Source organism: Lathyrus oleraceus, chromosome 6, assembly GCF_024323335.1.
Source record: "Lathyrus oleraceus cultivar Zhongwan6 chromosome 6, CAAS_Psat_ZW6_1.0, whole genome shotgun sequence".
Lineage (NCBI taxonomy): Eukaryota > Viridiplantae > Streptophyta > Magnoliopsida > Fabales > Fabaceae > Lathyrus > Lathyrus oleraceus.
Window position 1 is genome coordinate 85,555,835 of NC_066584.1, and position 14,600 is coordinate 85,570,434.

Below are 14,600 nucleotides of genomic sequence, written 5' to 3' on the forward strand. Positions count from 1 at the left end.
TTTAGAGCCAAATGCAATGCTGGAATGATCAAATAATGCACCAATTTTAAACTTGAAAATTTCCCTCCAAAACTCAAGTGAAATTCCAAATGATTATATGATGAGAATGCATGGCATGTGATGTATGTTTTGGAAAGTAGAGGTCAAAATATGAACAATGCAAAAAGAACCACTTAATTTGGACGTTTGGTTTGAAAGTTATGCACATTTGAAGTTCAAACCACACTTGGCCAAGATTGATCCATATCTCTTCAACCACACATGAGAAATTCATGATCTTGGACTTTTTGGAAATGGGAGAGAAAGATATTAAACTTTCATGTTGGAAAAAATTTCATTTGAAGCTTTCTTGATGATGTAATCTTGAGTTGAAAACCTTTCCATTTTTGGCAATTTCAAATTACAGGCCACTTACTATTTTTGGAAAGTTTTGATCTGACCTCAAATCCTTCAATGTTGATGTTTGAAATGTCAAATGAGACTTGTTTACACATGAATGAGGCATCTCTAACCATCTCCCACCTCCAAATCCACAGTTGAATTGACAGTTGACTTCTGTTGACTTTTTAGGGTTTCAGATGATTTGCACATTGAATGATGATCTCTGAACCTCCAATTCTTGGCCAAACCACTTCAAAATGATTCTTGGATCACATGAACTCATTGTACCAACCCTAGGGCTTTGATTCCATAGAAAAATGCACTTGCTTGTTTGCACAACTGAATCTCCTGACCAGTCTTGACTGAGGACATGATAGACTCTGCAATGAACAATGCAATGTTAATGACCTAAAATGAAAATGTATGTACAAATGGGAGGTGCAAATTTGAGGTGCTACACCCGTCAACAACAACCCTTTCACATTCCCGTATGCACAAAATTAAGTTGTTTAAAATGGTCTATATTTACTTCCTTTACCAATTATTATCTCTAACTAATATTTTTACCTTTATGGTGCAGATGGTCGGTACGTGGTATGAGTTATAACAAATGTCCTAGACACTGTATTAACCTATCGCAATCTCTTGGATCACCTTCGACTGACATATGTATGGATAATAACCTAATTATTTCATAATAATTTGTTAATTTCTTCTACCAGATTTATAATCTAACATACATTCACATTTTAGTTCATTTGGCGTCCATACCTAAATTTGGATCATGACCATGGAATCAACGAAGAAGACGCAATTGTATGGACTGCATGCACACCGATCATAAGATTCACCACTGTGGAGATGCACAACAGTGATCGTGTGAAATTGCAGTTCAGTATGCTTCAACACATCCCAGATCCCCCAGTAAACCTAGGAGAATGGCATATATGCAAAGTTAACGACCAATGAAACTTTAACCCATGACAAAGCTTCGCTAGATCTGAGTATCGCAAATGGAAGCACCGCCATGACCATGTCTTAACTGACGTTGTGATGTCAGCTGAAGAAAAACCAAGTCGTACTTATATGACTTGGTACATATCGGTTGGTTTTGAGTTCATCGCCGAGGATATGTACCTATACGACCCGCACGAGGCAACATACACACTAGAAGTCTCAACATCTAACCCCTAACAACATTGTTAGACTGGCTACACACAACCCCCTATCCGCCAAACTTTCTGTTCCACAAACACACAAACATACAACCCTAACATGCCATACACCCAACCACAATACCAAGAGCATACCCCTTACCACCAACAACAACTAGATCATCAACCAGAGATCCAACATCGCTTCGCATCCAACACATCACCCTACCAAATCCGCCTTAGCTAAAACACTCAATGATCATTTAACACCAATTGTCCCTCCTCCTACCATAGCCAAGAAGCCCAAACATCTCAAAACCGAAAACCTTCAACAACTCTATGTCTACCAAACACCACAATAATCTTTCCAACCTTTCCTCGATGCATAATTTACACCAATGTCTCCCTTCAATCGTCTCGGTCGCCTTCCAACAAGTCAAACACAACCTAACTACTCTGGCATGGGTCATGAACTCAGCTATGGCGGTACATCTTCGATTCATACACAAGACTACACTGATTTGTCTGACTATCTCAATAGGAAATCTTCTAGAGTTGGTAGTGATGTTCCTGGGCCCTCAGATGCTCAAACACCTGGGGTGAATCATCAACATGGGTTAGGGCCACGAGTTCGGTAGTTAGGGGATGTGGGACCGAAGGTCGGTTAGGTGATCCTGGTCATCAACATTAGTATTTTTTGTGTAAACAGGAATATAATATTAATATGAATTGTTCTAATTTCGACTTAATCTATCCTGTAGAATTAAAAATTATAAAACACACAAAGGTGTCAATCCAATTGGCGGCTCCCTTTAAGCTTTACACATGGGCGCCAATTGGATTGGCAACACCAGGAGCCCTAGCCAATCCAATTGGCGTCTCCTCTCTAAGTTTAAGAGGAGGCGCCAATCAATTGGCGCCTCCTCTTAAAAGTGGGGTAGATTGGATTTTTTTTAAATCAGAGTTATTTTGGATTTTTTTTAAATCAGGGGTATTTTAGTAAAAAATTCTTAATCGTAAACCAATAACTTTTAATGTTAAAAAGTTCAATAAATTGGATTCTAATTTATATGATGCTCCGGTAGAAAAACAATATTAAAATTCATTTCACAAAATAATTGGAACATTTCCAATTTTTTCAAAACCTCTTGCAATTACAGGATTTTTTAAACAGACTAGCAGATTTATGAGTAGTAAGTATCAATTGTTATCTTCGAATTTTTTCAAAACCTCTTGCAATTACAGGTTTTTTAAACATACTAGCAGATCTATGAGTAGTAAGTATCAATTGTTATTGAATTTTTTACTTTATACCGGATTTTTAATTAAAAATCATGCCTTTTTACCAATTTTTTGGAAATACCCGATAAAAACACATCTTTGCATTTTTATCGATTTTTTTGAAAAATTCGGTAAAAATGTATACATTTTTTCCAGATTTTTTGAAAAGTCCGATAAAATGCTTTCATTATACCAGATTTTGATAAATAACCGATAAAAATGCATGCATTTTAACCGGATATTTCAAAAAATCCTGAAAAATGTATGATTTCTACCCGATTTAAAAAAAATAGAAATAGTCATAGTTTTTATCGGAATTTTCAAATAATTAGATAGGTTAAATGTATTTGTTTTATTATTTTCAGTGAGGACTAGAGGATCATATGGCACAATTGCTTCTCGGCAACATGATATAGTTGAAGCTGCTGCAGTGAGGGCTCGTGCAAGTGGAGATGACGTAGAGGACTCGCATATCCGGGCGGGGAGAGTAGCCATGATTGATTCTCACATGAGGCATAAATGATCTACAATTGTTGTTGGATGGACCAGAGGTGAGCCAGATGATGAGCATATTTTTTAGGATGCCCATGCAACAATTGAGGTTGACATGTAGATAATGATGGAGTCAGAGGTGCCACATCCTTCTGAGACGATAGAGGTGCCCCATCCTTCTGAGGCGGAGGCTCTGACTACTACAAAGGTTACTCCGTAGACGGATATTGAGGTGCTTGCTATGGATGATATGGAGGTTACTCCTCTGGTTGAGATAGAGGCTATTACTTCGGCTTTGACAGATCTGTTTATACACGGGGATGAATGGTTTCCTGGAGGGCCCAATAATTGTTATGTGCTCATTGGATATGTTGATCATGTGGCATTAAGATTATGGCATGGAGAGGTATGTATATGATATGTCGATGGTGTGACTTTATTTATTATCTATACATTTAAAACAACTTATTCTTTTGACTTGTTTGTTATAGGAATGATTGTCGTTGAAGGTTCCCACTCATGGGGGGATGTTGGAGTGATGACACATATATTGTTAGCAAGAAATAACTATTTATCATCTTTTGTGTTTTCCAATCCTGACCAGTCCACTATGCAATATTCCTGCTTTCCACCTTGAACAAAATTGCTAATCAAAGACTAGGGAATATTTATGTTGGTGGGATTATCACCTTCAGTGCTTTAAGTGTTGGCCCAAGGTATCCAGTTGCACGACTCGTCTCACTTGGGGGGCAGAACCTCTGTAGACATCGACTCATGCATAACTCAGAATTTGATCAGAATCTAGCAACTAAATCATTTCTATCTAATGATCAACAATGAAGTAGTTTATCATATTGTTCTCCCTAACCCAAAGAAGACTAATATGCATGATGTTGCTAATTGGTTATACCCTATTGAGTCTCAGGCGGAGGCGCCTACACCGCCAGGTACGCCCACACCTCAATATCACTCAGGTCCTTACATACCTCTCTTAGATATCTCTAGTGCTTCTTCTTCCATATGACCACCCATCCATAGTGGTAGGGATGTTGGATTTGAGCTCCACACCTTACAACAAGATGTCACTGCTCTACGCCGCGTGTTACTGGATTATACAACATGAGCGGCAGAGCAAGCTCCACATAATCGCCCATGCGATGACATGATAGAAGACATATGGTATTGGATTGTCGGTATGGGTATGCGACCAGTAGCACGCCCCATGGGCGTTGATTCTACCATTTGGTTTTCCTTTCTTCTTTGCACTTCTAGCGAAACATTAAGGACAATGTTCGACTTAAGTGTATGGGAGGAGTTTTTTCTCCGCTTTCCTAATTTGGATTTTCATTGCTTTTTAGTTTAGGATTTCACTATTTTCTAGCTTAGATTTCTATTTCTTGTCTTATTATTTTTCCATCAATTTCAAATTTTAATTTTCATTAATCTTAAATTTTTAGATTTCTAATTTCATTAATGTATTTTTCACAAATTTTTAATTTAGTAGACCCGTTCGAGAATGGACCGGCAGTCAATGAGCCCTCATTTCATTAAAATATTCATCATCATTAGCCTTAAAATGCATTGAAATAAAGCACTACCAATTAAGGCCCTTGGAAATTCACAAAGAAGTGGTGAAAAAGGTTCATGACGGGCATCATGAACCTTAGACACGTTTGGTTTAAATTTTGTTAATTCTTTTAATTCAGTCTTTCAAAGGTCATGACGACCAACTCATGCTCAGGCACTTGTGTAAAACATCTTTCCTTAAGCAAGCAAAACCTATTTAGGTAATCATCTATTGGCTCAGTAAACCTTCGTTTGATGCTGGCCAATTCTTTCAGACTTATTTTTGATTGTCCCATGTAGAATTGCTCATGGAACAATCTCTCAAATCGAGTCCAAGTATCAATAGAATTCGCTGGTAATGTGGTGAACCATGTGAAGGCATTCTTCGTAAGGGAACTTGGGAAATATTTTATCCTAAGATTCTCATTATTTGTAATTTCCCCTTCCTCTATTAGGTATCTGGCCACGTGTTCGACAGTGGACTCACTAGTGTCCCCAGAGAATTTAGTGAACTTAGGGACTTTCCAACTAGCGGGTAATTCTGATTGCAGAACATACTTAGATAAATGTGATATGTAATTTGGCCTATGGAGGCCAACATTTACCCCATGGATGCTTGGTTATTGTTTTCTGCCATATCATCACGTTGAATTTGTTGTACGACTTCGTCAACATTTTGGTTCCTATTTACCATTACTACCCTTGGTTCTCTTGTCCTTGGGATTTGTTGCTCAGCCCTAGGTGGTTCGACTCTCGGGGTTTCGACCCTAGGTGTTTCGACTTCTACTCCTTGATTCACCATATTTTCTTATGGTGCATTTCGTGGGACTTGGTTAATGGTAAGTTCCTCTTCGATGGCTAACCCTTGATTTTCTCTATCCATTCCCTTTGAGGGTATCGAAGAGGTTGTGGCACACCAAAGAAATCAACAATGTGTGTCATTTACGCTGCCATTTGTTGGTTTGATTGGGTAGTGTTTTGGATCAAAGGGTTAAATATTGTACCCATTGTTTGGGCTAGCATCTGGACCATTTCATGGTTACTTTCATCCATTTGTTGCCTCAATACTACTGCAGAATTATTGGTTAAATTGGGCATTTGGGTATGAAAACCCATCCTTAAGGGTTGGTTTCGACCCAAGTTATTAACACCAGACCCAGACCCTTGTAACAGCGAAGATGCATTCAACAATGGGTCAATATACGTTGACATTGAGTTATGTAAGTTTTCCATCATCGAAGTTAGCATGCCAAATGGTTGTTCGTGACCATTTAAAGGCATCGAAAACCCAGTCACATAGGGCCTGAAAAATTGATTTCCCACTAGAGGGGGGGGGGGGGTCACTGGTGGACCCTGCGTCCCTAAGGGATTTACCGGTGGACCATGTGGCCCCGCATAAGATAAAATAGGTCCTCTTTGGGCAATTGACTACACATGCGTCGAATTTTCCGTGGATGGTACAAGTTCAAAAATAGACGCTACAACCGCAGTTCCCCCTGTCGAAGATGCAGAAGGTGGTTCTCCATTGTTATTTGGAGGATTTTAGTTATTTGGTGGATTTAGATTCACCATTCTCCTCGTGTATCTTCTCCTTGGTCTATCTTCGTTGGTTGTGACTACTTTACCACTTCTCAGTAACATGCAATAAAGTTATAAAGAGAGGTAGCAAAATGAAGAACTAATAAATATTTTCAAAAAGAAAATTATCTCAAACACTAGCACTCTCCCACTGGGTGTGCCAATTCGTTTACCGTGAAAATTGGTAAACAACGTTGGTCTTCCAAATCAAAAATAATTTGGTTACTCACAGGACCGACGATATTGATCCTAGGACATATGCTATTGTTGAAATTATATTTGGAAAGTGATGAACACTTCGACAACATTCATGTTTGAAGATTGTTCATTTAAAAAGTTTTTAAAAAGATGAATTGCAGAATGTAAAGGAAAGTACAATAAAGGTGCTTGAAAATAACTTACAATGGAAGATGAATTCTGGAAAAGTATAAATAAACTTTAATTGAAATGTAAAAAATGGTGTTATCAAACGTACATTTTCAATACACTAGATACTTTGAGTAATTTTGAATATTTGTACAACAATTGAACACACAGAAATCCTAGCATTAAGATCCCTATATATACTAATTCGAAATAACCACTACCAATGAATTTTCTCCCAGACAATGACACGTCGCGCTCGGCATGTCTTCAATCCATCATAACGGTCCATGCGTCTTTTCTTGAATCTGGATAAGGATAAAATACACTTATACTTCTTTTATTTAAATTCAAACATCTCTGTCGAACGCAACTAATCACACTGAATCACACCGTGTTTTTGACTCGGAATTCACATGTTTATTAGGTCTTTATTATCATTTTGCTTGTGTTATACTCTCTTTTATGTTGTTTTCAGATATTTAGCTCTTTCGGGACCTTTTTAGAAGAAACGGAGCAAAAAGACCAAAAATTAGGGTTTTTCGGCAAATATTGTACACATGGCGTTATGCATGGCGGCTGCTATAGGAGAAGCCATGACACATCAACCCTCAACCAGGAGGTAACCGCCACGATCCCATGAACTTTCCCATTCACACACATGGCGGGCGCCATGAAGGGGTGGCGAGCGCCACCTTTGCATTTCACGTTCCTGTAGCGAGGTTTTCGTTACCTTTAGGTTTATTGACTAAACCAAAGGTCAACATACAATTCGAGTCGCCACCGCACTTTTATTTGTCCAAAGGAAAGGCTAAAAAGCGAACAAAAGCCAAGTAAGAAGTTTTTCAAATCAAAAACTAATAAAAATGTCAGAGATCTAGGTAAGGGGGTTGGTTATGAAATGGGAAGGTTTTACACACCAAAAACATCCTTAGTACTCTAAGGGAACCCTTTTTGCAAGTATGTGTTGTAGGTTGGTATTTGTGAAAAGATTTGTACAAAAAGATTGGAGGGATGAGAAGAGAATAGATTATATTTACAAGTTTTGTTGTTTGAATGGATGAACCCATTGCCTACGTACCATCACAAAGGAGGATCAAAACCTCGTAGTTCGGGGTAAAAAATCTCAAAGATTGGTGAATTGATTTTAATCAAAAGCCTTAAGGTCTTTTGTTATCAAAGGGAGAAAACTCAACCTAAACCAACAATCCACCATGTGAGGAAGGCTTCAACATGCTAGTGAGGGGTTAACCCTATAATAAGCATGGAAGACTTATAATCCAACACTAAGGATAAGGTGAGATTTACATCAACCACTATGATAACTCAAACCTATGACTAATGTTTTTGAAAGGATTTTAACAAGTGGCCATTGGAACCACAAAACAACTTGAAATGGGTTATATTTACAAATTAGGTTTATTTACAAAATGAAGTCAAAGTTGGATTAAAATTTATTTACAATGAGTATTTATCAAAATGGTTTTGAAAAGTCAAAGGCTTAAGGTCTAGGTTTCTAATTTGAAATAAAGTCAAAGTTTTGAAAAATGATTTTTGGCTTGGTTAGATTGGGGAGAAGAAAGAAGGGCTATTCCTAAAGCATACAAAGATAAGAGGGGAAAGATAACCCTTGGAGTTCCTTTTCTTGGAGTCATATAGAGATGACTCAAGATGCCCATTTACTTTGGATTTAGCACACAAAACAAGCAATCAAATAATTTGAATTCAAGCTCTTAGGATCTCCATTTGGCTTGGCTCTTAACTTGGGTATTCATGACAATGGTCCTCTTTTCACAATCTCAAGGTGGGGATCCCTATCACACAAAAGCAAACATTAAAAAACTCACAACACAATAAAGGGAATGGACAAAGAATAAGTTTTGAGGAGAAGTCCTTTGAAGTCAACTTTGAATTTTAGCATTCTAAAGGCATGAGGCCTAGTTGCTCTTCAACAAATTTTGCATTCTAAAAGCATGAGACCTAGTTGCTCTTGAACTCCTTTAAGCATGGGTAAATCCTAATTCTAAGTCCTTTCTCCTTTTGCATTTTGGTTCAAATCAAAACAAACACAAAACAACACAAGACAGCAATATATTTATGTACAATAATGAGCTCAAATGAGCAAAAGAAAATGACATAAACATAAAATATGTGCTCAAGTGAGGAAAGATGAAAATCAAGATGAATAATGAGCAAGAAATAAATGACACTAAAAGTAAATGGCAAAAAATTAAAAGCTCAAATTAAAGTTAGTAGTTAGTAAGGTTATGTTAGCTTGTCATAAGACAATGTAGCGCTATGTTAAGCAATCGTAAGTGGGCTAATGTAGTAGTCACACCTATCTGAGGCCGGTCATTAAGAATATAAGTAAATAACACAAGTTAGAGGTCATGACTAGTAAGCCAAGCTCCATAAACTTGCCATGCCAAACAAAAGGGGAAGGGCCTTGTATTGACTTTTGGTTATTTGCTTGACCAAGAAGCAACCTATCTTGGACACAAAATAACTCACTTGATCATGGATCAAGTTGAGTTTGGTTTGGATCAAAGAAGGTTAAACTTCTCATTTGTCAAGACCAGCCTCAAGACTTTAACTCATTGACCATTGATGGAAAGAAAGGGATGAAGATGAAAGGGAGGGGGAAAGAAGTCAACAAACAAACCCAATTGATCAAAATTGAATCAAATCAACCTCAATCAACACCAACAGAAGAGAAATGAATATAACAAGTCAAGAAGTCAATGATATTTTTTTGGTATTTTTTGAATTAAAAGAAAATACAAATAAAAAAATAAACAAACCAAAAGGAACCTCAAATTCAATTCAAAGCAACTTCAAAAAGTCCAATTAAATTTTCATAGCTTCAACATAGTCAAACAAACTTTGACTAATTTTCTCACAAATTTTTGAAATCAGAAAGTAATTAAAACCAATTAAAAACAATTAAAAATAACACAATATGAATTAAAATCTCAAATAATCTCAAAACAAACAAGAAATTGTTGAGGCTATTTTTCATTGACTTATCATGATCTATAGATGCTATGAAAATATTTTTGTATTTTTTAAAAGTCAGAAAGTATTTTAAAATGAATTAAAATTGTTAAAAACTAAGTAATTCATAAAAAATATCAAATGAAGCCACAAAAATAATTCAAAATCATAATATGAAACTAGATTTTTCAAGAAATTTTTTGGAATCGGTCTCATATTTTTCTGACTTCAAATGAATTTTTAATGAATTTTTGAAAATGAAATGAATTAACAGAAAATAAAAAGAAAATGAAATAAATGAAAAAAAGCAGCGCCATAGGATGCACTTCATTAATTGACGTGGCACAAGGCAATGGTTTAGATCTGATGATGCACACTACACTTGAGTCAAACACGAAGCATGGTGCATTAAATGAAGTATTTAAAACGGATGATCAAGATTAGATCATGGAAACAAGATCCAAGGGCCAGGAGAAAGCACACGTGGTGGTGGTGGTGGAAACCACCGTCTTCTCCAGCGAGACACACAAACTCCGGCCACATTTGCAGAGAAATGAAACTTAATGAAAACTAAAAACAAGACCATGGAAATGAAGCTCGTGTGATGTAGATCATCATTGTACCAATGGATTTCCCTCACTCTTCCTATATTGAGAGAAAGATGAAGGAGAAAATCATGGTGTCCACACGGATTGCTCATGAAATGGAAAATTGGATGCATCAAAGTCTTGCCTCAAGTATGAGGACTTCAGAGAACCACAGACACACAAGCAAACTACATTGAATTAAGAGATTCAGATCCAAAAAGTTTGAGATTATACCTTTGAATTGATGAACTTCTGGTCACGAATTCTCCAAGATCTTTGCTTCTCTTTGATCCTTGAGTGTAATGGAAGTGATTGGCTAAGGAATCTGGCTTTAAAACTCAGCTAATGATACCGAATTTCAAGCTCGAAAGTATGAAATTTTTTGAGTGATTCCTTTGGTGAGGGTTATGGTATCAGTTCTGCAGCACTTGGGATCTCCAAAAGGTTCACAAATGAAGCTCATGGGGGTGTTATTTATAGCTGAATGGGGCTGATCACACACTTCTCTCATGTGCATGAGAATTTGAAAATTGGATGCATGGGCCTGTGTGGACGTGTGGAAGGCCCGTGGATGAATGCAGAAGCATGATGATATCATGTAGAGGGCAATTGGTCGTGCACATTGGACTGAAGATGCTTGCAATTCAAGTTATAACATAAAAATACCAAAATGCACATGAATGGAAAGAATTTCGAAACTCACAAATGGTAGACCCAAATGAGTATTGTGAGTAATGGTTGGAAAGCCCTTAAAATAAGGAACAAAAGTCATGTTGGGAAAAAATCATTTGGCATATGCAAATTGATCAAAACTGGCCTGGAAAATTCAAGTACAAAACATATTCAAATTATTTTGAAAATGTTCACCAAAAGTAAGCTTGATCAAACCCCTTTGTCCTCGTGATAAAAGCTTCAAATGAGAAAATATACGACATAAAAGTTGTATATATTTTCAATATGGTCAATTTAGGCTCAAAGTTTGCATCATTTGGATTTTCTATGACAAATTTATGGGCATTTGAAGTTGGGTACTTTTTCAAATTCAATGAATTAGGTCCAAGATGACCTATAATGTTTTGCATTATCACATGTATTTTCTTTAGGATTATGAACTTTTGTCTAACATAACATTTGAAGTAGACATCTCAAGATTTCCAATTCCTTTAGTCTCACCTAAAAATCATAAAAATTGAGAAAGTTATGCCCTTGGTAAGTTGACCCAAAATTAGGGTTTCAGTCAAAATGACCTATAATGTTTTGAAATGAATGATGACCTTCCAAGCTTCAAATGGATTTTTTTATGAACATGAAAGTTGTTAATATGGTTCTTAGGAACATGTTTTCTTTTGGAGTCATCTTCATTTGACAAACACATCAAAAATTATATCTCATTGATCCTCAACTTAGTCAGATGACTTGACTGGTCAACTTTTCAAGGTCAAACTTCCAATCTTGATGAATAAATGATTGAGGGGACTAAAATAGGCTCATATATGCATAAAATGATAAATGAAAGAACTTCCATTGATTAAATTTGATCAGAGGTTGAGATTGCTTCATGGGCAAGGTACAGTCAAAGCATAGTGAAATTAGGGTTTCCTTGGGAAACAATCTTCAAGCCCTTTGGGTTATCTTGATCAAATTGGAAAATTGAGATACTTGGGAGACATATATGATGATTATGAACTTTGTGGACCATTTTCATGCTTTTTCTCTTCTTCATCTAGCCATTGCATTGGGCTTAGGAGCCTCCTAGGAGCATTGTGGAGCACATGATCACTTGAGCTTCAAAACAAAAAGAATTAGTGACATATTTTTGTGCTTTTGGTTAGAAATAATATATAATACAAGCATGATTGGTGGTCTCAAAACACTCAAACAAGTCCCAACCCTAGGGTTAAGGAGCCAAACATGCTATGATCCTTGAGGCAATGCACTTGTGCAATAACATGATGCCATGAGGGATCTTAGGGTCAAAATTAGGGTCTTACAGTTCCCACTAAGGAGAAGTTGAAGGGCATCATGGTCTTTGCATGCTGCTGAATTCCTCTATAAATAGGTCGTTCTAGTTCATTTCCAAATCATCCAACTTAGTTTACAACACTAAGACTATATTATCATCTGTAAAAGCGGTAATCCGTCACATCGAGGGGTTATCGCACCGTAGTGTAATTGAGTTAGAGCATTTTGATTTTGTTGTCGTCTTTATCTTCAAAGTCAAAGGTTTATTTTCCTTGTACCAGATTTAAAGCCTCCGTTTGGAGCAGGTTCTAATTTAATCACTTTTATTTATTTTACTTGTCATGCTTTACTTTATTTAATTTCTTGTTATGTTTTACTTTATTTAATTTCTTGCCATGCTTTACTTTATTTAATTCTTGTCATTGTCTTTACTTTATTTAAATTTCTCGCCATTATCTTTATTGCTCGTTTTAATTATTTTACACGCTTTACTTGTTCTTTACGCCTTACATTCTAAAACAACTTTTCATCATGATCAATATCATTGTGTTTGTTTGTATTACCATGTCTGCCTAAATCTTTCAAAGGTTAGAATGTAAGGATCACAGTTAAAGAGATGTTTCACATATTGCATCTGCAGAAATGCTTTAAGGGCTATTTTGATTTTTAATTTGAGTTTTCCAAAACAAACTTGTTTAGATTTAACTACTCAAGGAGTGCGAAAGCACCCTGGCTTAGTTAACTAGGAATTTTTATCACTTTAAGGAAAAATGATTTTTGAAATTGTTTTCGGATGCGTTGATAGATTTAAAATCAGGAAACTCCTTGGGTAAAACTTTCCGAATCAATATCACTTTTCAACTAAGCTTACGAGTCTTATTTCTTAAAAATAGGTTTACTACTTTAGCGTTATGCGCACCTTTTATAAGTGACAATAAAAGGCCTTAATTTAAGGGTAAACTCGGTTCTGAATACGCGAAAGCGACAGTTCCTGTTAAATGGATTCTTTTCAAGAGTAGAAAACATTGCCCCATAAGTAGTTCTATTTAGATAATCGAAACATCGTTTAAGTGACGTGAAATACATTCAAACCTGTCTTTATCTGCACTGTATTTATTATTTTCTTTATTTACTATTATTTTGCGACATCAATATCTCTTTTATACCGCCTTAGATAAACATCGTAACGATAGTAATCGATAGATTGACGATTTGGTCTCTGTGGGATCGATATTCTTTTATATTACTCTGACGCGATTCGTGCACTTGCGAATAGAGCGATCAAGTTTTTGGCGCCGTTGCCGGGGACCAACTTCGTCAAATTTCGTACCCTGTTGTTACACCGTCTAGACTAAGGCATTATTAGCCGGTAAATGCGAAAAACCCATAGTACCGGAAATTTAGTAGATCCTCTAGCGGAACCCGAACGTTACACTCGTACACGCCTCTTACTCATCCGAATTAAGAAAGCTATGGCCGAGAATTGCGACCAGAGACCTCTTAAGGAATTTTCCCAACCCTCTGACGAGGAACCTAGTTCTAGTATAGTAAACCCCCTCATTCCTGCCAACAATTTCGAACTAAAACCATCTTTACTACAATTAGTGCAACAGAACCAATTCGTGCGTCTCGCTACTGAGAACCCAAATCAACATTTAAAAGTCTTTATCCAACTGGCCGACACCTTTAAATCCAACAGTGCTTCAGCTGATGCGATTCGTTTAAGATTATTCCTTTCTCCCTCAGGGATATAGCACGTTCATGGTTAGATTCACTTCCAGCTAATTCAATAACTACCTGGGAATACCTTAGGAGAGTATTCATTGCTAGATATTTTCCCCCCAGTAAGACTGTTGTTCTTCGAAACCAAATAACTAGATTTACTCAAAACCAAGGAGAATCACTTTTTGAAGCTTGGGAGAGATATAAAGAGCTGTTAAGAGTATGTCCACACCATGGCCTATAACAATGGCTGATCGTTCATACCTTCTATAATGGACTCCATTATAACACAAAGATGAGCATCGACGCTGCCGCTGGTGGCATGCTGATGAACAAACCTTACCCTAAAGCTTGTGACCTAATTGAGGATATGGCCCAAAACCATTACCAATGGGGAACTGAACGTGCATCAATAGAGAAAAAGGAGACCCAAGGTGGAATACATGAGATAAGCTCTATGGACATGATGCAAGCAAAAATGGACGCCTTATCCCTTAAGGTCGAACGTATTTCTACAAAC

General features: G+C 36.7%; 1 non-coding gene across 1 annotated transcript; it reads right to left on the reverse strand.

The window, feature by feature from the left end:
- Nucleotides 1–14,213: 14,213 nt before the first annotated feature.
- LOC127099620 (small nucleolar RNA R71) lies at nt 14,214–14,320 on the reverse strand. Its single transcript, XR_007794103.1, has one exon. It is a non-coding gene; the product is annotated as a small nucleolar RNA R71 (small nucleolar RNA).
- Nucleotides 14,321–14,600: the final 280 nt, after the last annotated feature.